The 22,698-nt window shown below is 42.6% G+C and overlaps 1 long non-coding RNA gene across 9 annotated transcripts in view; it reads right to left on the reverse strand.

Moving 5' to 3' along the window:
* LOC140906942 (uncharacterized) overlaps positions 1–22,698 on the reverse strand; it is a 201,276-nt gene that overhangs the window by 80,496 nt on the left and 98,082 nt on the right. For 7 of the 9 annotated variants that reach the window (XR_012157307.2, XR_012157306.2, XR_012157301.2 and 4 more), the window contains exons 4-5: positions 20,744–20,872; positions 16,597–16,720 (exon numbers count right to left, since the gene is read on the reverse strand). This is a non-coding gene — a long non-coding RNA (uncharacterized LOC140906942). The remainder of the gene's footprint in view (positions 1–16,596; positions 16,721–20,743; positions 20,873–22,698) is intronic. The other 2 variants (XR_012157304.2, XR_012157305.2) reach the window with 1 other exon arrangement.

The following is a 22,698-nucleotide window of genomic DNA, read 5'->3' on the forward strand; positions in this document are numbered from 1 at the left end:
CAGTCGATGGGAAATTCTCCCTGTCTTCACGAGCACAGATGAGTTTTGAACCTTCTGGGCATTTTAGCAGTTTACCATCTGTACATATAACCTTTTTTTTTGAGTACATAGAAGTCTTGTAGGAGGATGTAAAATCCAGGAACCAAGATAAGAAAACATGTTTACACCTGCTACATCTGTTCAAGAATTTCCAGCCTGTATTACACTTTTGACTTTCAATCATTTTTTCCCTTTGGTGAAATGCCATCATCTTAAGAGCATTTTTTATTTTTCCCAAGTCTCACAGACTTTCCATCAAAACTTGTACAGAACATATTGTAACCGAGCAAAATTGTGGAGCAGCCTATTGATAGAGGGTGGTGCTAAATGCTACATCTTTTGATTACCATGGATAGTTTGGATACTGAGAAATCATAGTAAAGAAAATAATGTTAAATACTTACATGAAAATTGGTGATTAGATTTTTGTAATATAAAAATGGTGGGAGCCCTATGCACTACATGTATAGTGGAGAAATATATCCATGTATAGTGGAGAAATATACCTGCAAGCCCATTGAAGAAAAAAACCCATTTAACACAAAGTAGGTTATCAAAGGAACAATTATCAAAATATCTGCACAAAGAAGAATATATGCACAATAATCCCAACTAAGGATAGTATTTGCTAACTTTTTTTAATAGAAGGCCAGACACAATGAAATGTGCCTTCAGAAAGATGATCAATCTGAATGAAAGAACTAGAAATATACAACAGCTACCAGAAAGCAAACCTGTAGACTACAGCTGATCAAAATTATTTCCTTAATAATTGTGAAAAAAATCAAAATTTCAAAGTCATTTCTGTGTTGGAAGGTTCAAAACAGAACCATATTTCTGATTTTTATCAAAAAATTTCACTGGATTTTTTTTTATCAGAAATGTTACAGGAAACATTATCAAATATTTGTGTTTAGTGAAAACCAGATTTTGGATAAACACCAAATTTTAATAGCCACTTCAATAATGATTTCTATAAACATTTCTGATAAACGTTTAGATAAAACTATTAATACAGAAATTTCAATAGAAACAAAACATTTTTGAATATTTTCCATTTTTGAAAAAAAGCCATTTTGCAGTGAAAAAACTTGGAAGCATTGGAAAAAAATTTGACTGGCTCTAGTGTAGACATGAGCTGCCCTACTAATGTGATGTAAAGGGTCAGAGTGGAGGCAGGGGCAGGGGAGAAAAACTCCATGACCTATAATCACACAAAATGTCCCCAATAAAATAAAGCAAACTGCTTTGACAAGTCAACGAGTAACTAAGTGAACATAATTAAAGTCTTGTGTATATAATTATGGCACTCAATTACTACAGTGCTACCTGTTTTCTTGTTGTAAGTGTTTGCTTAATGGGTGTTCTGTAAACTAATAAAAATAATAATAATTAATAATATCAAGTTAATTTAATCAGGTACTAATTCTGACGAGTGCTAAATCAAGTCCTGAAGTCCTTGCTCCGTTTTTTGTTGTTGGTTTTTTTTTGACTCAGGCAAACTCCCACTGCAATCAATGGAAATAAGAATGTTACCCAATGAAATTTCACCCTATAAACAATAATAATACATAATTCAGTCTAGAAAATTTAATACAATATGATCACTTTCATTTATCCCAAATCAAAACTCACACCAACATGTTCCACACTTGACAATACAGCATAGTCCTCTACTGGAAGTTAGAGTGAGCAAACTGCACTGTGTTGGAAGCTCAGGAGAGGATGGGTTTTAACATCAACAACATAGTGATAATAGGAAAATGTGAAAAATTTGGGCTACGAGTTCTAAACCCACAAGAACCTTCACATTTTGCAAAGAAAGGAGCTTCAGCAAGCACCAGGTACTAAGGGCTGTATTCAGAAAGAGTCTCACATCATAGTCTCAAACTGAAGAGAAATCATAGTGAAGAAATGAGGGGTTTCAAATGTGAAAGTGTTTTAAAAATCATTGCTGCGACAATAATTTTTCTCTAAAGTGCGGACCAGGGACAGGAGGAAATATTGCAGGATTCTTTAGGAACAGAGAGAGGTTGCTGTATATTAGCATCCCTGCCAATGCACAAAGTGGCCTAGACCATTATTCAAGTGTACATCCATAACTGCTGTACTCTACTTAGCTGAAAGTAAGTTGCCATATTGTTGGTCCCGCAAGACATTCCCTACCCTTGACATATCCTCTCCCTTGCATGAGTGGTAATGACTAGGATCAGGTCCTGCTGGCTCCTGCTGGACTGCTTTGCCTTGCTCTGGAGTAGTATCTTTTAATAATACCACGTTGTTGGAGGGTTTTCAGTCTTTACTCTACAAATTAGTTAGTGATTTTAAAGCTATTTCTAGACAGCAAATAAAACCATGTCAATTCAATTGTCCTAAAACCAGATTTTAAACATGGTTCCAGTGTATGGTGTAGATTGGATCTTTGATGTTTCATAACCAGGCTGAAAGTTACGCACAAATAGGCATTTGTGTCCACATTTCAGGTAACTGCAATGCAAATGTAAACCTCATGCCTAGTGCCTTATCTCTGCACAAAACCACCAGTTTGCACACAGAGACACAAAGACATGCAAGGATTTGTGCACACACTTTTGCACCCAGTGATAGCAAAATTCTGATATCCTCAGGAATTTTTCAGATGGACTGAGTGGGGACTTCAGAATTTGCACCTAAAAATAGTACAGTAAATAAAGAGTTTTGAAATCTTTGTAAAAAACTGTTTAATATTAATTCCAAAGACTAATGACAAAGTTCATAAAACTGATAGTTTTAGCACAGTATCACAGCAGATGTATTCAGTACTTTTCCTCAATAGCTTCTTTGTGCCACCTCCTGACTCTTATATTGTTTACCTTTCATCTTGATCTGCCACTTTCTCCAAGGCCAGCAAAGCAAAGTCATTCTCCTGACTCACATAGCTCCAGATGGATTCAGACTCCAACACACCATCTTCCCCAGAATTTGGCATATGTCGGTTTATATACCCTAATCAATCAGGCTGATTTCAGTTCATCCTAATCGTCCTGTTAGGGTTCTGAGCTAGCAATAGCAGAAGCTAGATATCCCCAAGCAGCCTAATTGACACAGTCTAATTACATTCCTTCTTGAGATTTCCATTAAACTGCTCCCTGAATCCATTACAGCAGTTGACTGTATGTTTTGGTGATTTTTCTTACTAGGCTATAGCTAATATGATATTTGAATTCTATATGATCTAGAGGGTACCGGATCTTGCCACATGCATTTGTTTGCTGTCTGTCAATCACCTTGTTCTAGCACTTATCTAATGTGTCATCTATCCATGGATGAGGACACCCATTTTGACTCTCAGCAAACATGGTCATTTCAGTCTAAATGCTGGCAGTGGTTCTTTCCTCAGAGCACCACACCAACTGCTTGATTCAAAAACTGCCAGCTCCTATCAACCTCTTGTGCAAAGGCTATATCTCGTAAACTAGGGAGCTGACATTCTTTTCAAAAACAGCTTGGAAAGGTATGCTCTTTTGTCAGCATCCACATTCCCCCACAACCCTTTTGCTATAGTAAACTATAAACAGATCCATTGAGATTCCATCAGTCACAGTTGGCCCTGGTCTACACTACAAGTTTAAGTCAGATTTAGCAGCATTAGATCGGTTTAGCCCTGCACCTGTTCACACTACGAAGCCATTTTTTCCAACTTTAAGGGCTCTTAAAACCGGTTTCTGTATTCCTTCCCGACGAGTGGATTAGCGCTGTAATTGACCTTGCTGGATCCAATTTGGGATAGTGTTGACACAATTTGACGGTATTGGCCTCCGGGAGCTATCCCAGAGTGCTCCATTGTGACTGCTCTGGACAGCACTCTCAACTCAGATGCACTGGCCAGGTAGACAGGAAAGGCCCCACGAACTTTTGAATTTCATTTCCTGTTTGGCCAGCGTGGCGAGCTGATCTGCACAGGTGACCATGCAGAGCTCTTCAGTCCAGGTGACCGTGCAGAGCTCATCAGCAGAGGTGACCATGCAGTCTCAGAATCGCAAAAGAGCTCCAGCATGGACCGAACAGGAGGTACTGGATCTAATCGCTGTATGGGGAGACGAATCCGTGCTATCAGAACTCCGTTCAAAAAGACGAAATGCAAAAATATTTGCAAAAATCTCCAAGGGCATTAAGGACAGAGGCTATAACAGGGACCCACTGCAGTGCCGCATGAAACTTAAGGAGTTCAGGCAAGCCTACCAAAGAACCAGACAGGCAAACGGCCACTCCAGGTCAAAGCCCCAGACATGCTGTTTCTATGATGAGCTGCATGCCATTCTAAGGGGTGCCCCTACAACTACCCTACCCCTGTGCGTGGACTCTGTCAATGGACTCTCATGCAACAGGGATTCGGATTTTGGGGACGAGGAAGATGAGGAGGTTGAAGCGCAGCAAGCAAGCGGAGAAACCGTTTTCCCTGACAGCCAGGAACTGTTTTTCACCCTGGATCTAGTACCCTCCCAACCCACCGAAGGCGGGCTCCCGGACCTAGAAGGCGCAGAAGGGACCGGGTGAGTGTACCTTTGTAAATATAATACATGGTTTAAAAGCAAGTGTGTTTAATTATTAATTTCCCTTGAAGACTTGGGATGCATTGGCGGCCAGTACAGCTACTGGACAAGTCTGTTAACATGTATGGGGATGGAGTGGAAATCCTCCAGGGACATCTCCATGAAGCTCTCCTGGATGTACTCCCAAAGCCTTTGAAAAAGGTTTCTGGGGAGAGCAGCCTTATTCCGTCCTCCATGGTAGGACACTTTACCACGGCAGGCCAGCAGCACATAGTCTGGAGTCATTGCATAACAAAGCATGGCAGCGTATGGTCCTAGTGTTTGTTGGCATTCAAGCAACATCCGTTCTTTATCTCTCTGTGTTATCCTCAGGAGAGTGATATCATTCATGGTCACCCGGTTGAAATAGGTGGATTTTATTAAGAGGTCATTCAGGGGTGGCCATTCCTGCTGGGCTGTTTGCCTGTGGCTGAACAGAAATCATCCCCGCGTTAATGTTGGTGAAACGTCCCTTGTGATCCAACAGTGCTTGCAGCACCATTGAAAAGTACCCCTTTCGGTTTATGTACTGGCTGCCTTGGTGGTCCGGTCCCAAGATAGGGATATGCGTTCCGTCTATTGCCCCACCACAGTTAAGGAATCCCATTGCAGCAAAGCCATTCACTATGATCTACACATTTCCCAGAGTCACTACCCTTGATAGCAGCAGGTCAGTGATCATGTTGGCTACTTGGATCACAGCAGTCCCCACAGTAGATTTGCCCACTCCAAACTGATTCCTGACTGGCCAGTAGCTGTCTGGCATTGCAAGCTTCCACAGGGCTATCACCACTCGCTTGTGAACTGTGAGGTTCACTTGGTATTCTGGCGTTTCAGGGCAGGGGAAAGCAAGTCACAAAGTTCCATAAAAGTGCCCTTACGCATGCGAAAGTTTCGCAGCCATTGGGAATCGTCCCAGACTTGCAACACTATGCGGTCCCACCAGTCTGTGCTTGTTTCCCGGGCCCAGAATCAGCATTCCATGGCATGAGCCTGCCCCATTGCCACCAGGATGGCCAAATTGCCAGGGCCCATACTTTAAGAGAAGTCTGTGTCCATGTCCTCATCACTCTCCTCACCACGCTGCCATCACTGACTCGCCTGCTTTTGCAGGTTCTGGTTCTGGATATACTGCTGTATAATGCGCATGGTGTTTAGAGCGGTCACAATTGCCGTGGTGATCTGAGCAGGCTCAATGCTTGCCATGGTATAGCATGAGCAGGAGAGCAGAGTGGCAGCGGAAGCGGCAGGTGGATGATGATGCTGACAGCAATATGGCGCCCGCACAAAAAAAGGCATGAAATGATTGTCGGCCGTTGCTTTCACGGAGGGAGGAGTAGGCTGGCAGCAGACGATACAGTACAACTGCTAGCTGTTATTGTTTCCCAGGGTACTTGTGGTGTTGCTGGCTGGGAGAGTAGCCCGAGGCAGAATGGCCCCCTCAAGGATTAAGCTCACAACCCTGGGTTTAGCAGGCCAATGCTCAAACCACTGAGCTATCCCTCTGCCAATATTCCAGGCAGGACTGAATCTTCATTAGACAAAAATTAAAGAAGAGAATGACCTGAGTCACTCCCATTTATGTCCAAACGCCCCGACCGACCTCATGGAGGCTGGCCAAGAGCACCCAGAAGATGACGAGGATGGCTACCAGTCATATTGCACCATCTGCTGCCACAAGGCAATGAGCTGCTGCTGTGTAGCAATGCAGTCCCATGTCTGCCAGCACCCAGGAGACGTACGGTGATGGTGAGCTGAGCAGGCTCCATGCTTGCCGTGGTATGGCGTCTGCATGGGTAACCCAGGAAAAAAGGCGCGAAACGATTGTCTGCCGTTGCTTTCATGGGGGAGGGGGGGAGAGTGGGGGGCCTGATAACATGTACCCAGAACCACCCACAACAATGTTTTTTGCCCCATCAGGCATTGGGATCTCAACCCAGAATTCCAATGGGCGGCAGAGACTGTGGGAACTGTGGGATAGCTACCCACAGTGCAACGCTCCGGAAGTTGATGCGAGCCTCGGTACTGTAGACTCACTCCACCGACTTAATGGTCTTAAGTGGGGACACACACAACTGACTGTATAAAATCACTTTCTAAAAAATCGACTTCTATAAATTCGACCTAATTTCGTAGTGTAAACATACCCTTTGGCTCCTTTGGCTAATTTGATCGCACTTTCCATCAAATTAATGTTTCATCTTACCAGGCTACAGAGAAGCAAAAATAGAGCTGCTGGTGCATTGTTTTACCAGATAAAGGCGGCATTTTCTAACAGTGTAGCATACAGTCATATAGTTTCATGCAACTCTGGCTAACTTTTAGACTGTTTGACTCTTACACTAACTATTGTGCCCTGGAGGTAAATTAAATGTCACAGAAAAAAGATGGCCTCAGTCCCTTTTCTAGCCAATTTTGCTCAACGTGAAGGAGTGTTCAGGAAAGCACAATGTGCCCCATTTATAAGGTTTGGGTTTTTTAATACCAAATTCTAAATACTATTACTTTAATTCAGAAATGTCTGGGGGATTGTCTGGTTGTCTAACCAATATAGAGCTGAATGCCTGTTTTATGAATGAATTGTGAATTGAGTTCATAAAACCAAAACATTCATATAATTAACCATTTGAAAATTACAGTAGATGTAGCGCATATGTTGCAGGCTGGTGCACTACGTTGCTTTCTTCTTGACCTTCAAACCACTGCCAAGTGATTTCCAATGCACTGAAGGCACAGGAACATGAAGGGATGTCAAGTTGTTCTTCACTGATATTACTTTTGTTATGTGATTTCCCTTCCCTCTCCCCTCCACCCAATCAGGGAAAATGGTTCATACAACGAGTCATTTGTAAGATTGGTGTTCATAAAATTGAGGTTCTACTGTACACAAGTTCAATTATCCAAGCTTCCGTTATCAGAATCTCCCTGTCATTTATAAAAGAATAGTGTTACCCAAAATCTATTAATTTTAGTCAACATTCCCTCAGCTATCCAGAACTCTGATCGTCTACATTTATTCAGTAGTCCTAATGGCATTAGAATACTTGATATTGTACTGTACTTCAGTGGGGTAGACCTCAAAGAAGACAAAGACTATTGCCTTCAGAGAGGGCCAGAATGTAAATATATACCACCTCCAAGCATAGCACACCCATAGTATTCATCAGTGGTAGGTAAAAACACTTAGGTATTTCAATTGAACTTGCTCCTTCAAGTGCTCCGTGAGTGGAACTCTCACTCAAATTAATGGGAGTTTTGCATGTAAGGGACTGGCTGAATCAAGTCCACCAAAGTCTGGAGTGAGAGTGTAGTAAGCCAAGTACTCACCCTAGAGTAGTTGAATAGGGTTGGACCAGGTAAACTTTTGTACTACTACTGTCCAAGATAGAAGATTGTGGCATGAGAAAACGTTATAATGAAATAAAATTAATGCTTGAAAATATGAGGAGCAGAAAGGAAATTTGTGCAGTTGAGAAATGTTTGGAAGTAATGTTTATATAATTGGCAGCAATTTCTAGTGGCAAATTCTGCCTACCTTCATGTGGTCAGAGAGCCCTGACAGCAGTGGAATTGGTAGACTTGATCTTTGCATGCCTGTAAAGCTGATGGGCCTACCTAATTCAGCATCAAGAAATGTCAAAGGAAAATCTAAAAATAAATAAAGAGAAGCTTCTACCCCTCATCCTTGAGAATATAAAATGTTGTAAACTGAGGCCTCTGAGCACTATGACTGAAAACTTGCCACTGATTTTTCATAGGCCTCCTCATCGTCATCCAGAGGGGCTCTAGGGTCCAGAAAAAAAATCAAATCATTGATCCCTGGATACTTGGAAAGGCCCCAGATTATGTTGTGCAAGCTGTGCCCTGTTGGCACTAGGACAAGTCTCCTAGCTGTTTTTGTACCTTCAATTCAGACTTGACCTGGATCTGAATCGATGTATGGGGGACAGCTGGCTCTCTGGTCAACTCCATGGCAGTAAAGGGAAAGGGACAACGCTCTCAAATGACACTCCTGGGGGAGGTTTCTGAAGTGCTTGTCCAGTCTGCTGTCAATTTCACCAGCTCATCATGCTGGCTGGCAGCTCCTTTGGGTTTACATAAAGCAGACCAGGATGCTGTTTTCAGTTATAACAACAGAACATATAAAAATATGTTCCTGGTTTTGTAGACCCATTGTGAGCCTCTTTACTTACAAAAACTGAGACTGTGTTGTTCATTCATAGTAAGGCAGAGTATAATGGGCAAATGTCAATTAATTTAGTTTCAGGAGAAGCTGGGAAAGGGTCAGGTATTTTGCGGGGGTTGGGTGGGGAGAGGGTTTGGTGGCAAAAATTGTCATAGGTCTGACAACAAACGCTATGGTTGGCCCTGGGAATGGGTACGATTCCACTGTTGGAGTAAGTTTAGAGTAAAGCCTTCAGTGAGGTTCCCCATGCTTCCGTAGGAAGGAGGATTGGGAAGTGCTATGGGCCAAAAAGGGCTGAGGTGATCCATGCCTTTCTGGAACAACTGGCCAAACCCTTCCAAGGAGCAAATCAACCACAGGAGCTAGTGGCCTTCAGTGGGACTGCTTGTGCGGGTACGTACTATGTACAGAATGAAGGGTTTGCGTGACTATACAATGCTACCTTTTTTCTTACCATGATATTTCCCTTATTAAGTAGTAAGACGGGTAAAGCTCCTGTTTCTGCAATGTGATCTCATGCTGAGCTGATCTTAGTGAGATAAAGCTTTATCTTTTTAACACGTACCACTGCATAACTGTTTCCTGGACTTATGCTTGCTAGTGGAGGCCAGCCCCAAATAAAACAACTGTCATGCAGGGGAGGCTACAGATGGCACGGTAGTAGTACGCACACTGTACACCTGCATGTTTGGCACACAAGTGTCTGAGTGCAGATTTGCTAGCTAAGAAGACAGATTTATTTTTCTGAGGAGGCAGGAAGATCAGATCACCTCCAGGTGTTACACTGATAAATACCGAGAATAACTCGCCCGTCCTCCGCAATTCTTCCCTGATCAACTTCATCCTTGAGATATGAATTAGAGGCACAGATATGTTATCTGGGAAGTTGTCCAGATTCATTTTCAAGGAAGTTAGACACTCAGCACAGGCCTGCCATAAGCAAGGCGTTTTGGTTTGTCACAGTGCCAGAGGCAGCACTGGAAGGCCAAGATTGGAACCATGCAGCCTAATCCCCAAGCTGTGGGGAGTTCAGATAAAACGGGACTCAAAGTTCAGCAGTTCCTAGTTTTGTTTTCAGTTCTGCAAACTGAAATCCAATCAATGAGGCTTTGCAAAACAAAAAGCTAAACCATCCATACAAAATAGGGCTAAGTCCTGTAACCCGTTAGTGGTTACCGAAGAAAGATGCGTGCTCGGGCCTTGATCGAAGAGTCAGTGAAATCTGCGGGAGACTTTCCACTTATTTCAATGGCTTTTGAATTAGGCATTACTGAGCTGTGCAGCAACTGCACAGTGTGGTGAAAAATGCTCTGTGGCCAGTCCCATGAGCACAACAACCAAAATGTGCTGGGGCAGAGACATGGATGGCTGAATCAATGGGACTCAGCTCTCATTCATACTCTGGAATGCCAATGAAGTCTGTAATGCTAGGTGGGACTTGGTTCTAGGTGTGTGCCTCTGCCAGAGACAGAACACCCAGTGATCTAATATCATAAGCAAACCCTAGCTTCCCATACTGGAATCTGAGTGGAGAATTACCTAGGTGGGGACAGTGCTGCTACAGGCATTATTTGGAAAGAACTTGATGGTAGCTAATAGCAGTGCTGCTTGCTCATTTTATTTCTATCTTTTTTGGGTCTCTTACAATACAAAACTGTAAAACACCGACAAACAGCCTCTGGTCATGGAACTATCATTATAAACTTGTCTTAGACATGTACAAGAATGATTTGGTTTTGATATACTTTTAAGTCGTTTTAACATGATTTTAAAAATGAAAAGCTGACATCTAGTATGTTTTCATCTTAACATCTTTGAGCTGTGGTTAATCCTCCAGGCAATGGAATGAAGGAGTCTGGCAGTCCTATATCTGCTAACATTTGAAAGCTATTGAGAGGTACATGTGGAGAGAAAGACAGGTGACATGGCATTTTCAAAAGCACTCAGGGTGGGCCTAGCTGTTCCCACTAAAGTCAATGGTTGACTTTGGTGGGAGCAGAGCAAAGCCTTGTCTACATGAGAAAATCGCATCAGTTTAACTTAACTGGGTTTTGAAACCAGTTTTTAAACTAAAGCAAATCCCTGTAAGGATACTCCTATTTCAGTTTAAAAGTGGCATTTTCGAGTGTAGCTTTGCTGAGTCAACTTGAAAGCTATTCTGCTGGGCCCTCATGCCTCCAGTGCAGCCCTGAATAGACTGCACCCTAAGGCAATGTTACCATTCATAATTGCAGGCACTGGATCTTGGCAGAAATTCCACCAACTCGGCTGAGCTAAAAAAACCAGAAGGAATCAAGGCAGAAGAAGTGCATCTCCATGTCTATTAGTTGCCTGCCATTTTTCAATACATGCTGCAAACCCTAGCTTTAAGCTGTGGTTTAACATGCATGAGAACTGGGCACTATGATAGTACTACTACTGTGTTTCTAATTTTTGTTTTTTAAAAACGCCAATGTTTGCCTTTTTCCCCCCTCTTGTTATTATTTTTGTTTCTCCTTCCAGGTGCTGATCACATGGGTATTAGCTGGTTCAATATCACATAATGTAGAAAGTTCAAATTATCCATTAAATTCGGCCTTCCTCACACATAAGGACACACAGAACGTTGTAAATTTTACCACAAATGGGAAAGAATCTCAGCTGAAAACAGTATTTTCCATCCTGTGAGGCTTCATCAAAGGGAAAAAAACAACCTTGCAATGTTTCCTTGGTTGTGTTACAGAATTTGGTAGTTGCACAGTGCTCCAGCAGAGTCATACCAGCCTAACAAATAAAGTGTTTGCAATGTTCAGCTGCTAAGCTACCACCATCCTTAAGATTTGAAGACTGGTAAACAAAACGTTGTTTGGAAAAGGCCAGTCGGGCCTCCAGCTTGGCAAAGGTAATAAAGCATATGCACAACTTTAATCAGAGAGCTCTTCTCTTTTTTTATTTCCCCCCACTTCATCCCCCCATTCCCTTTACTTTGCTCTGGTGGGATGATGCATCCAGTTGGAGCTTATAAACAGAAGGAACCAAGGAGGAGAAGTGCATCTCCATTTCTATTAGCCGTCTGCCACTTCAATACATGCTGCAAACCTTGGCTTTAAGCTGAAGTGCAAAACCTCTGGGGCTTTCGCTCCCCGCTGTCAGCATTTGAGGCCTGATTTTTATTTCTGGAACAAGCATGGAATAAAGAACTTGTCCCTTTAATACAAAGGCAGAGAGAAGGGCAAAGCTGTTCCCAAGAAGTCAGTAAAAGTGGTAATGCCTATTAATGATTGCAGCAGAGTGCTTTTCAGTAGCTCTATTAAAGAAGCTCTTTGTCCTAATAAATACTAGTGAAAGAGCTTGCTCTCAGAGCACCTTCCCTGCACTTTATTTATAATGAGTCTTCTAATGAGTACATAGTGTTTATGTTTCCTTGAGAGACTCATCACTCCCCTTCTCAGTCTGTTATTTAACTATAGGGTACTGTATGAAGGCACCCCTTCCCCCACACTTCCATATACCTTTTTGCAAGGGCATATGTAACCCCCAAAGGACGAATGAGTACTTGAGTTGTGGGTGGGAGGGGGGAAGAAAGTGTTCTTTCTGAACCTTAAGCATGGCATGGCAAAGGACACAGCTCAGCTTTAAAGCAGCTTTCTATGTGTGCTTTTCAGAACTGGAACTGATGCGCTCCAATGTGAATCTCGCAGTTTAATTTCATAGAGCCTGATCCTCATATTCACTAACCACTTTGGAAGCGTAAAGTGAACTTGAGGCTACATCTACACTATGAGCTGCAAGCGTGAGTCCCCTGCTCCTGGACACATGCTTGTGGTAGGTTTCATTGAGCTAGCACAAGTATAAATAGTAGCATAGCTGCAGTAGCATGGGCAGCAGCGGCATAGCTTAGCAATGCCAAGTACAAACCCGCCAGAAACCGGAGGGTATGCATTCGGGGAGGCCTGCCCATGCTGCCGCTGTCCAGGCTACTGCCACTACACAGCTGTTTATACTCATGCTAGCTTGATGAAGCTAATGCGAGTATGTGTACACAAGCTGACAATCATACCCCTAGCTCATGATGAAGACTGAGCCTAAATAGTGTTGTCAGCTCTCACACTTTCATTGAAAGTCTCATGATATTCAGTAATTTATTTTTTTGCTTAAAGCCTCAAGTCACAGTGTCATATGATTACATGACAATCTCAAATCTCTTTCTTTCAAAAGTAAGTTTCTAGCCCTCATGGTTGTAGAGAAAAGACTGAAAAACCAAGAAGGCAAATTAAAAAGAAACTAAAATGTGTTATGTTTAAAAATCACATGATCTTAAGTCAGTTTTATGTTGGTTTTTTTCCAGGCCCCAACTCTGATTTTTGAATGCCTGGAATTGACAATACTGTTTAAATTTATGCTCACAGTTTATTGCCAGGATATTAGAATCAAGCCCCTTGAGTTCACACACTTCCAGCCAAGTGAATGCATAGGAAGTTGTATCTAGTTATAACCTTTTGTTATAACAGTCTGAACAGTGTATTGTAGCTGCTTTTAAAAAAAATGTTTAAAGTATTCAAGAGATAAAGGGGAGAAAAAGGAGGTAGGCGGGCCGGAAAAGAGCACTTTGTAACTTGTATTTTAATGAGAATTTAAGTATGCTGCAAACGAATAGACATAATCAGCAAAGGCAAAAAAAGTTTGATGAACTGAAAAAAATGCTATTAAGTGCTTTTTCTCACCCCTGGAATTTTGTTTTGGCTTATAATATAGCTTAAACTAACCCAGAAGAAAAACAAAAACAAAAACAAAACAAAAAACATTTGGCAATTCAAAGGAATGAAAGGAAAAATGGGAAATCAAGCAGGAAAAAGTTAAATTTGCAGACTTGGATGCCTACTGGTAAGCACCTAAATACACAGTTAAATCCACAATATGGATTTTAGGCAACCAAATTTGAAAATTTTGGTATTGAACTTCCCTCTCACAAAAAATGCCCATTGCTTTTAAATAGCTTCCTAAAAACTTGAACCTTAAACTTGTTCCACATGATTTTATCCTTTTTCTCCCCCACTTGGAAAAAACACTGATTTAGTTCCTCTGTTATGGAACAAAAGCCAAACAACTTTGCTTTACTTACTTCTTCATGGTCAACAGTCAGGTCTTAAAGAGCTCCTGGGTTTGTCATGGTCACTGATGAAATGTCATTAGTTTCTAATAACAAGTTAAGACTCAGAGAACTTATCTACATTCTATTGCTACTTTGAAGGAGAAGTATTTTTCATACTAGAGAAATACCGGAAAGCGTACTAGGGCAGAAATGTCTGACGTTTCTCCAATGTTGTATGCAGTGTTGTTATAGCTGTGTTGGTCCCAGGATATTAGCAAGAGAATGTGAGTGAGGTAGTGAGGTAAGGCTGGCCTAGTAAGAGATATTACCTCACCTACCTTGTCTCTCTGAATTTTCTCCCCAAGGGAACACATCAGCCCATTTAGGAAGTGAAGGCAGAACAGTGATGCAACAAAGTGTGACATGATGCTCAGATAGTATGGTATCGACATTCTTATTTTGGTAACAAGTGCCATAGAAAACCCCATCTATACATAAAACATCATTTTAAAATTACATTTTCCAACTGGCCAGTGGTAGAACTGCCAAATGCAAGTATCAAAACTTAGAAGACAACCCAAAAAAAAGCCATGTCATTCCTTGACAGCCTGAAATAATACACACTAAATCCACTCTCTTTGCTGATGACATCATGGTCTAAAACAGGGATTGGCAACCTTTAGAATGCGGCCTGCCAGGGTAAGCCCCTGACGGAACGGGACAGTTTGTCTACCTGCCACTTCCACAGGTTCGGCAGATTGTAGCTCCCATTGGCCACGGTTTGCTGCTCCAGGCCAGCGGGGGCTGCAGGAAGCAGCATGGGCCGAGGGATGTTCTGGCCACCTCTTCCTGTAGCCCCCATTGGCCTCGAGCAGCGAACCACGGCCAGTAGGAGCTGCGATCGGACAAATCTGTGGACGCGGCAGCTAAACGAACTGTCCCGTCCCGTCCGGGGGCTTACCCTGGCAGGCCGTGTGCCAAAAGTTGCCGATCCGTGGACTAAAAAGAGCAGAGCATTTACTATTTTATATCTCTATCTCACAGGAATGGGAATAGTTAACACAGACCCAGAAGGGTGCAGTTTGCACGGCACCCCTTCCATCTGAGGCACAATTCTGGCCAGAACTCAGGGGCAGTGCACCTCAACATCTCCCACCCAGCACAGTAGCATGCTGGTTCCTGTGACAAATCATACGGAGAGTTAAGGGTGCCCAGCACCTTGCAGGTTCAGGTATCACTGTGCACTAGCAAGAAACAGTGAACCTTTCCCCCTTAATTTGGCAGGTCTGTGGAACTTTTAAAACAATGAGCCTGTTTGCCAAATAGGTTTTTATGTAACTTTCTGTGTAAGTAGCCAGTGCACATTCTGTGACAAGCTGTACCATGGTACAAAACAACTTGGTTTAATATCTTTGTGAGGGCTCATATGATGCCTGTTTCTACTAGAAATAATAGCTTGAGGCAGTGGGCACTCATATGATGCACCCATAATGTGAGCTTGTGACAGAATGGAATTAACTCATGAAACTAGTGTGGGTGAAAGACATGTCTGCTACTGTGCTGTGCAGCTGCCCTAGGCTAGATGGCAGGATCTGAAGACTCTCTCTTTCATTCTCTGTGTTTGACTTTTGTACTTGGATGTATAAGAGTGGAAGTTTCCCTTGTTAATTCTTTTTCTGAGTCTCCTCCAGGGCTATCTCTAATAAAACCAGGAGACATGCAATCAACTGTCCATGGTAAGTGACATTATCTATCTATTTTTGCCTTTCATACTGCCATGCAACACCAGAGACTCTGAGGGGCTTCCATGTCAAATCTATAGCAAAAGCCCAGATCCAGAAAAGGGCTTAGGTATTGCAATGAAACAGAGTTGCAATGGAGTGTTGCGTTAAATTTTAGGTGCCTAGAAAAATCACAGGACCACCTCTGCGATCCACAAAACCTGAGTTGGGTGCCTATATTCCTATACGCGGAGTATTGAGAGATAGGCGCCTTAGACAAAACCACAAAAACCAGTCTGCTAGTCAGGAAGCTGCCTCAGCTAAGCAATGGGAGATGTCAACCAGAGGGGTGTTTCCTGAGCCCTGTCCCTCTCATGGAGATAGGTGTCTAAGTCCAAGCTCTAGAGAGGTGTCTATCGAAGAGATGCCTATCTTTGCTTAGTGACTCACAAATTGGAACCCATTGCCTGGAGTTGGGCAGCTTAGGTGCCTACGTAGTTTCTTGTGGGAATGAGTTAGGTGCCTGCCTCGCTCCACACAATGTGACCAGAAGAGGATATGCCCATTTTATAACTTTCAGCCCAGTGGTTAGAGCAGTGGCTCTCAACCTTTCCAGACTACTATACCCCTTTCAGGAGTCTGATTTATCTTGCCTACCCCAAGTTTCCCTCACTTAAAAACTACTTGCTTACAAAATCAGGCATAAAAATACAAGTTTCACAGCACATTATTACTGAAAAATTGCTTACATTCTCATTTTTACCATATTATAAAATCAATTGGAATATAAATATTGTCCTTACATTTCAGCATACAGTACATAGATCAGCATAAAGAAGTCATCATCTGTATGAAATTTTAGTATTGACTGACTTTGCTAGACTTTATGTTGCCTGTTGTAAAACTAGGCAAATAACAAGATGAGTTGATGTACCCCCTGGAAGACCTCTGTGTACCCTAGGTGGTATGCATACTGCTGGTTGAGAACCACTGGGTTAGAGCACTCACCTGCCAGAGAGGTAGAAAAGAGTTGAACAAGGGATCTCTCACTTCTCAGGAGTTGCTCTAAACATTCAGCTCTGGGATATTCTGATGTGGGGCTTCTTCAGTTTCTCCTGTTGAAGATGTTTCACTGGATAAATAATGGAAAAGTGATTGGAGCAGAGGGACTGGATCCTGGATCTCCCACGTATGTGCCCTAACCACTGGACTATAGTCATTCCCACTCTTTCGGAGAACATCTAGTTGATTGGGCCTCACACATGGCTTAGATGTTTGTCCACTTGTCTTCCCCTGATTTGTGGATCGCTCTGGGGCTTAGGTGGGAGATAGGCATTCAGATGCCAGGAGGGATGCAATGGTGCACATGTCTAAAGACAAGAACAAAGGCACCTAAAGCACTTGCTGCCAGCTTACACCAACTTTACCCAACACTGAGAGACTGTTCTAAATAGGGAAATGAAGTTCTTCTCTCAAAAGCAGTTCTGGAAAATGGTAGAGTGTTCATTGTGTCTCAGTGATTCCATATCAAACGTTTTGAGTTTACAAGTAAAAATATGTCTTTGTCATTCCTGCCAATTTAACCTAGGATCTAAGGGTAGGTCTACACTATGAAATTAGGTCAATTTTATAGAAGTCGATTTTTAGAAACTGATTTTATACAGTCGATTGCTTATGTCCACACTAAGCACATTAAGTGCATCCTCACTACCGTGGCTAGCATCAACTTACAGAGCGGTGCACTGTGGGTAGCTATCCCACAGTTCCCGCAGTCTCCGCTGCCCACTGGAATTCTGGGTTAAGCTCCCAATGCCTGATGGGGCAAAAACATTGTCATGGGTGGTTTTGGGTACATGTTCTCAGGCCCCCCTTCCTCCCTCCCTCCGTGAAAGCAACAGCAGACAATCATTTCACGCCTTTTTTCCTGGGTTACATGTGCAGACGCCATATCACGGCAAGCATGGAGCCTGCTCAGCTCACAGTATGTCTCCTGGGTGCTGCTGGCAGATGCGGTACTGCATTGCTACACAGCAGCAGCTCCTTGCCTTCGCGGCAGACGGTGCAGTAGGACTGATAGCCGTCATATGTCTCCTGGGTGCTCCTGGCAGACCTTGGTGAGGTCGATCGGGGCACCTGGACAGACATGGCTATTCTCCTCTTAGAGCACCAAATGGGAGCCAGAGACTCCAGGTCATGCTTTTCCTTTAAGTTTTGTCTCATGGAGATTCAGTCCTGCCTGGAATATCATGCAAGCTGGAGGCTTCTGCCTCGGGCTGCTCTCCCAGCTGGCAGCACCACACGGTCGCACCTACTCCAGCCTGCCCCTTGCTTCCATGGCTCAAGAAGCCTGGACAGTAGTAAGGAGCAGTTCAGCTATAGGCTGAGCAAGTGCAGAATGTGCCTTTGGACGTTTAAAAGTTCGCTGGTGCTGTTTGCTGACTAGGTCAGACCTCAGCACAACCAACATTCCCATTAAGAAAAGGAGTACTTGTGGCACCTTAGAGACTAACAAATTTATTTGAGTATAAGCTTTCGAAAGCTTATACTCACATAAATTTGTTAGTCTCTAAGGTGCCACAAGTACTCCTTTTCTTTTTGCAAATACAGACTAACACGGCTGCTACTCTGAAACCTAACATTCCCATTGTTATTCCTGCTTGCTATGTGCTCCATAATATCTGGGAGAGTAAGCGGGGAGACATTTATGGCGGGGTGGGAGGTTGAGGCTAATCGTCTGACGTCCGATTTTGAGCAGCCAGACACCAGGGCAATTAGAAGAGCACAGCAAGGCACGCTGCGCAACACAGAGGCTTTGAAAACCAGTTTCATGACTTGCCAGGCTTCGGGTGTGACAGTTTTGTGTGTTTCTCCTTGATGCAAACCCGCCCCCTTTGTTGATTTTAGTTCCCTGTAAGCCCACCACCCTCCCCCCTTTGAAATAAAGTAACTATTGTTTAGAAACCATGCATTCTTTCTTTATTAATTAAAAAAAATGAGATAACGGACATGGTAGCCCAGGTGGGGTGGCGGAGGAGGGAATGACAAGGCCACATTGCTTATTGTAGCCACACTAAAAATCAAACTGTTTGAATGACAGCCTTCTGTTGCTTGGCCATCCTCTGGAGTGGAGTGGCTGGGTGCCCGGAGCCTTCCCCACCCCCACGTTCTTGGGCATCTGGGTGAGGAGGCTATGGAACATGGGAAAGAGTGGATGCAGTGGGGGGGGTCTATGCTCTTGTTGGCTTTCCTGCAGCTCCAACAGACACTTCATCATGTTCATTTGCTCCCACAACAGACGCTTCATCATGTCCATTTGCTCCCCCATTAGCCTCAGCATCATGTCCTGCCTCCGCTCTTCGTGCTCACTTAATTCTTTCCTGGCCTCTGCCCCTGAATGCCTCCATGCATTAGGCTGTGCCCTATCAGTGCAGGAGGACTGCATAAGCTCAGAAAATATGTCATTGTGAGTGCGTTTATTTGTCTTCTAATCTGCGATAACCTCAAGGACAGAGATGATAGGGGGAGCGTAGAAACATTCTATGCTCTATGATTCTGGGGGGACTGCATGGTCACCTGTTCTGCTGAGTTCGCCACACTGACCAAACAGGAAATGAAATTCAAAAGTTCCTGGGGCTTTTCCTGTGTACCTGGCTAGTGCATAGGAGTTCAAAGTGCTGTCCAGAGTGGTCACAATGGAGCACTCTGGGATAGCTCCTGGAGGCCAATACCGTCGATTTGCGTCCGCACTACCCCAAATTCAACCCAGCAAGGTCGATTTTAACACTACTCCCCTTGTTGGGGAGGAGTACATAAGTCGATTTTAAGAGCCCTGTAGGTCGATGGAACAGGGCTGGTTGTGTGGATGTAGTCATTTTTAAATCGACCTAACGCAGCTAAATTCGACCTAACCCCATAGTGTAGACCAGGCCTGAGAGTCAAGCTGAGTTTTTCTGTTTCACACATCATCACCAGTGGTGATTCTTCAGGCCAGGTTAGACCCTTATTTAATTCCCACATTATACCTGTAGAATTACCTAAGCAAACCCATTTTATAATATGATTGTTTGTCAAATTAAATGTTTGGCAGTGCCCTTTACCCAGTTCATTGTCTGTATGTGAGAATTTTCCTGGGGTCCTCCCCCATGCCTCATTAAAAAAAGCAGTGTGTCTGCATGTGTTTAGAGGGGAGAGGTATGATGTCTTGTTCCTCTGGCATCACATGGTACTGGGATTAAGTGTTCCTGCTGTCTCTCCACTTTTTCTTGGATCCCATGGATGCAGAGAATGCTGTTGGTTAGCTACTGCAGGAAGCTCTGTCTTGAAATGTTATTTCCCCCATATATCCTATTTTTATCCATGTGAAAGGGTAGTATTTACTTGATTGGAGCCTCTCATTCAGTCTACTTTGGAACTTGATCCTCAAGTGGCTGCTTCTTTACTGGATAGTAGGTGACACCATTTTAAATGCAGAGCCTTCACAGCTGGCATCTGAATGGATGGCCAGATGGTAGGATTATTCATCAGCAGTCCCTATACGACTAACTATTTAGTCATAAAGAGTCCCCAATTATTGTCATCTCCCACTTACACATGTTTCAGTTGATTCATGTGGTATTGTATCATGGCTTGGACTGAGAGCTACAAAACACTTGGTGGCAAAATGCAAGGTAAGATTAATTCATGCTGGCCAGAAGTGTGTCCACTACTGGAATGCAGTTTGATCAGTTTACTCTTGCCATTTCTCTAATACTCTTGTAGCTCCAGTATTTCTCAGCAAATGGCAATCAGCATCCCTAGTGACTGTACTAAGAATCACCAGCAGTAAGCAATAAGTGGCAGACTTCTCTAAAAGTAAGAGTGACAGGAAATACCTCTTAATTTCATCCAAATTCAAATGCAGCTTTACAAAAGTTTAATGTACGTTGTTTGTTTGCCTGCAACTTGAACATTCATACAAACTTTACAGCATCTAAGATGTGACTGGTTCCCTGATTCCAGATTACAAACAGTCCAGCATCAATACTTAGCTGCTGCTTAATTTATATCGAAACTTGCTGTGGTGATGAGCTACTGGCAATTTTTCCTCAAGCATTTGAGCAAGCTGTGGCAGAAGCACATCAGAGGAGGAGCATTAAAGCTACTGTGCAATTCTCACCTAGGCTAACTGCATCACAGGTGTGGTAAGTAACATCCTTTTACTGCTGTTCCAACTGATTGGTAATTCTTGATTGAAACATCCGCAACACAAGGTTTTATAATCTTGAATCATGGCTGAAAGTTGTAACTGAAGGACAAGGAAGTCAATATTAATTGTTTTTAGTGCTATGGAACCATAAAAGTCAATTAACCCTGATTGACTGGAAGTGTAGTTGCTTATGTCTGTTAATTACCCCACATATTTTATCAACAGGAAAATGAGATCTGACAACTTTTCTGTAGAAAAAAAAACAGGAAGTACTGAAAGATTATTATCTTTATTTTTAAATATTTGGCAGATGCTTAGATACCTCATCAACGGGCCAATAGATACCCCTTGCCCAGGGTAACTTTAATTCATATAGTCACCTGCAATGACCTCAAATTCAAGACCCAAACATATTGCCCTTCTTTGGACAAGGAGAATGCCTGTTTGATCTAATAAGTCTTTTTCACCTGTAACATCTCCAATTCTGTGATTACCCACAAAACTTCAGTGGAAATGACTAATAGCTTATCATAAATGGAAACCTAGGAGATTTTAACCCTAACCATGAACTTATGTTGGAGTGAACCTAGTATTACCTGCCCCAAAAGTTCAAAATCTTATTATTCAGACACTAAATATCATGGCATTGACCTGCAAATGATGAAATTTTAAAAAACAAACAATCACATTGCATATTTGTACGTTTTCTGATTTTTAAGATCACCATACCACCACCCTTATGTGTGAGATAATTACAATGTAGCCCTCTTGCATGTTTATAGTGAGTAGAGCAATCTTGGCTACTGCTACTCTCTACTAGCCCCTATTGATCGTGGCCTCACTGTCCTAGCTACTGTACAAATATATAGTGAGAGACACTTCCTGCTCTGAAGAGGTTATAATCTAGTGCAAAGCAAAGTGGTGAGTTTGTGACATGGGAGTTGGAACTGGGATTCATCAAATTCATCTTCCATAAGGGCTACCAAACATCCATTAGCTCAGATGCACAAGACTCCAACTGGTAACCTACAGGTAGAAGGTTGATTAGTAATGCCAAAGGCATCCCTGTTCCCCAACTGCTAATGTTACACTTCTGAGAATCTGGCTTGTTTATTGAGAAGTTTATCAACTCAAGTTCTAACCTTTTTGGAGCTTACACAGCCAGAATCTTCCACTCCCTGAACACATAAGCAAAATCCCATACATCCTTCCTCTTTGTCTCAAACATACTCTTACTTTCTTCTTAAAAGACAGCTTCCATTAACCAAAGTCAAATAATAAAAAAGTGAAGCAGTAAAAAAAAAAATATTACCACAACATCCAAATCCACTTCTAAATGAAATTATATTTTGCAGTATAAAACATGCCAGCAATTACCCCAGGGCCCTTATGCTAACTTTTATACCTATATTTACTTTTTTTCACCCCCATATGGATCATGAGCAAGGTTCAACCCCCAACCTTCAAAATCACTGCCCGAACCTATTTTACTTCATCTGTAGAAGAAACTAGTAAAAAGGAAAACAAAGCTGCATGTACATGTGAACAGAGAATTGTCATCCCTATTTGGCTTCAGCAACCAGTTACTTGTAGTATTTTATGTTCCCTAGAAATGATGGGTCATGAACATTCTGAGCCCTATCTGATGGGACATAAATAGTGGTGTAAATTACATTTCAGTAAATTGACAGAAGTGAGCACAATCGGGGTAATTTATATGTGGATGGGTCGAAGTGTATGGTATCGGAGACTTAGCAGCCAATAGAAAGAAAGAATATGATAACAGAAGCATTTCTGCAAGAGCTGTTTCGGCTCTAACTCTGCCATTCCACCCTCTCTTTTATCTAATTAAACCATTTTACACTCACATGCTGAATTCCACTAATTTACATACATTTATCATATCAATGTGTAATTTATCCCTC

Source organism: Lepidochelys kempii, chromosome 2, assembly GCF_965140285.1.
Source record: "Lepidochelys kempii isolate rLepKem1 chromosome 2, rLepKem1.hap1, whole genome shotgun sequence".
NCBI lineage: Eukaryota > Metazoa > Chordata > Testudines > Cheloniidae > Lepidochelys > Lepidochelys kempii.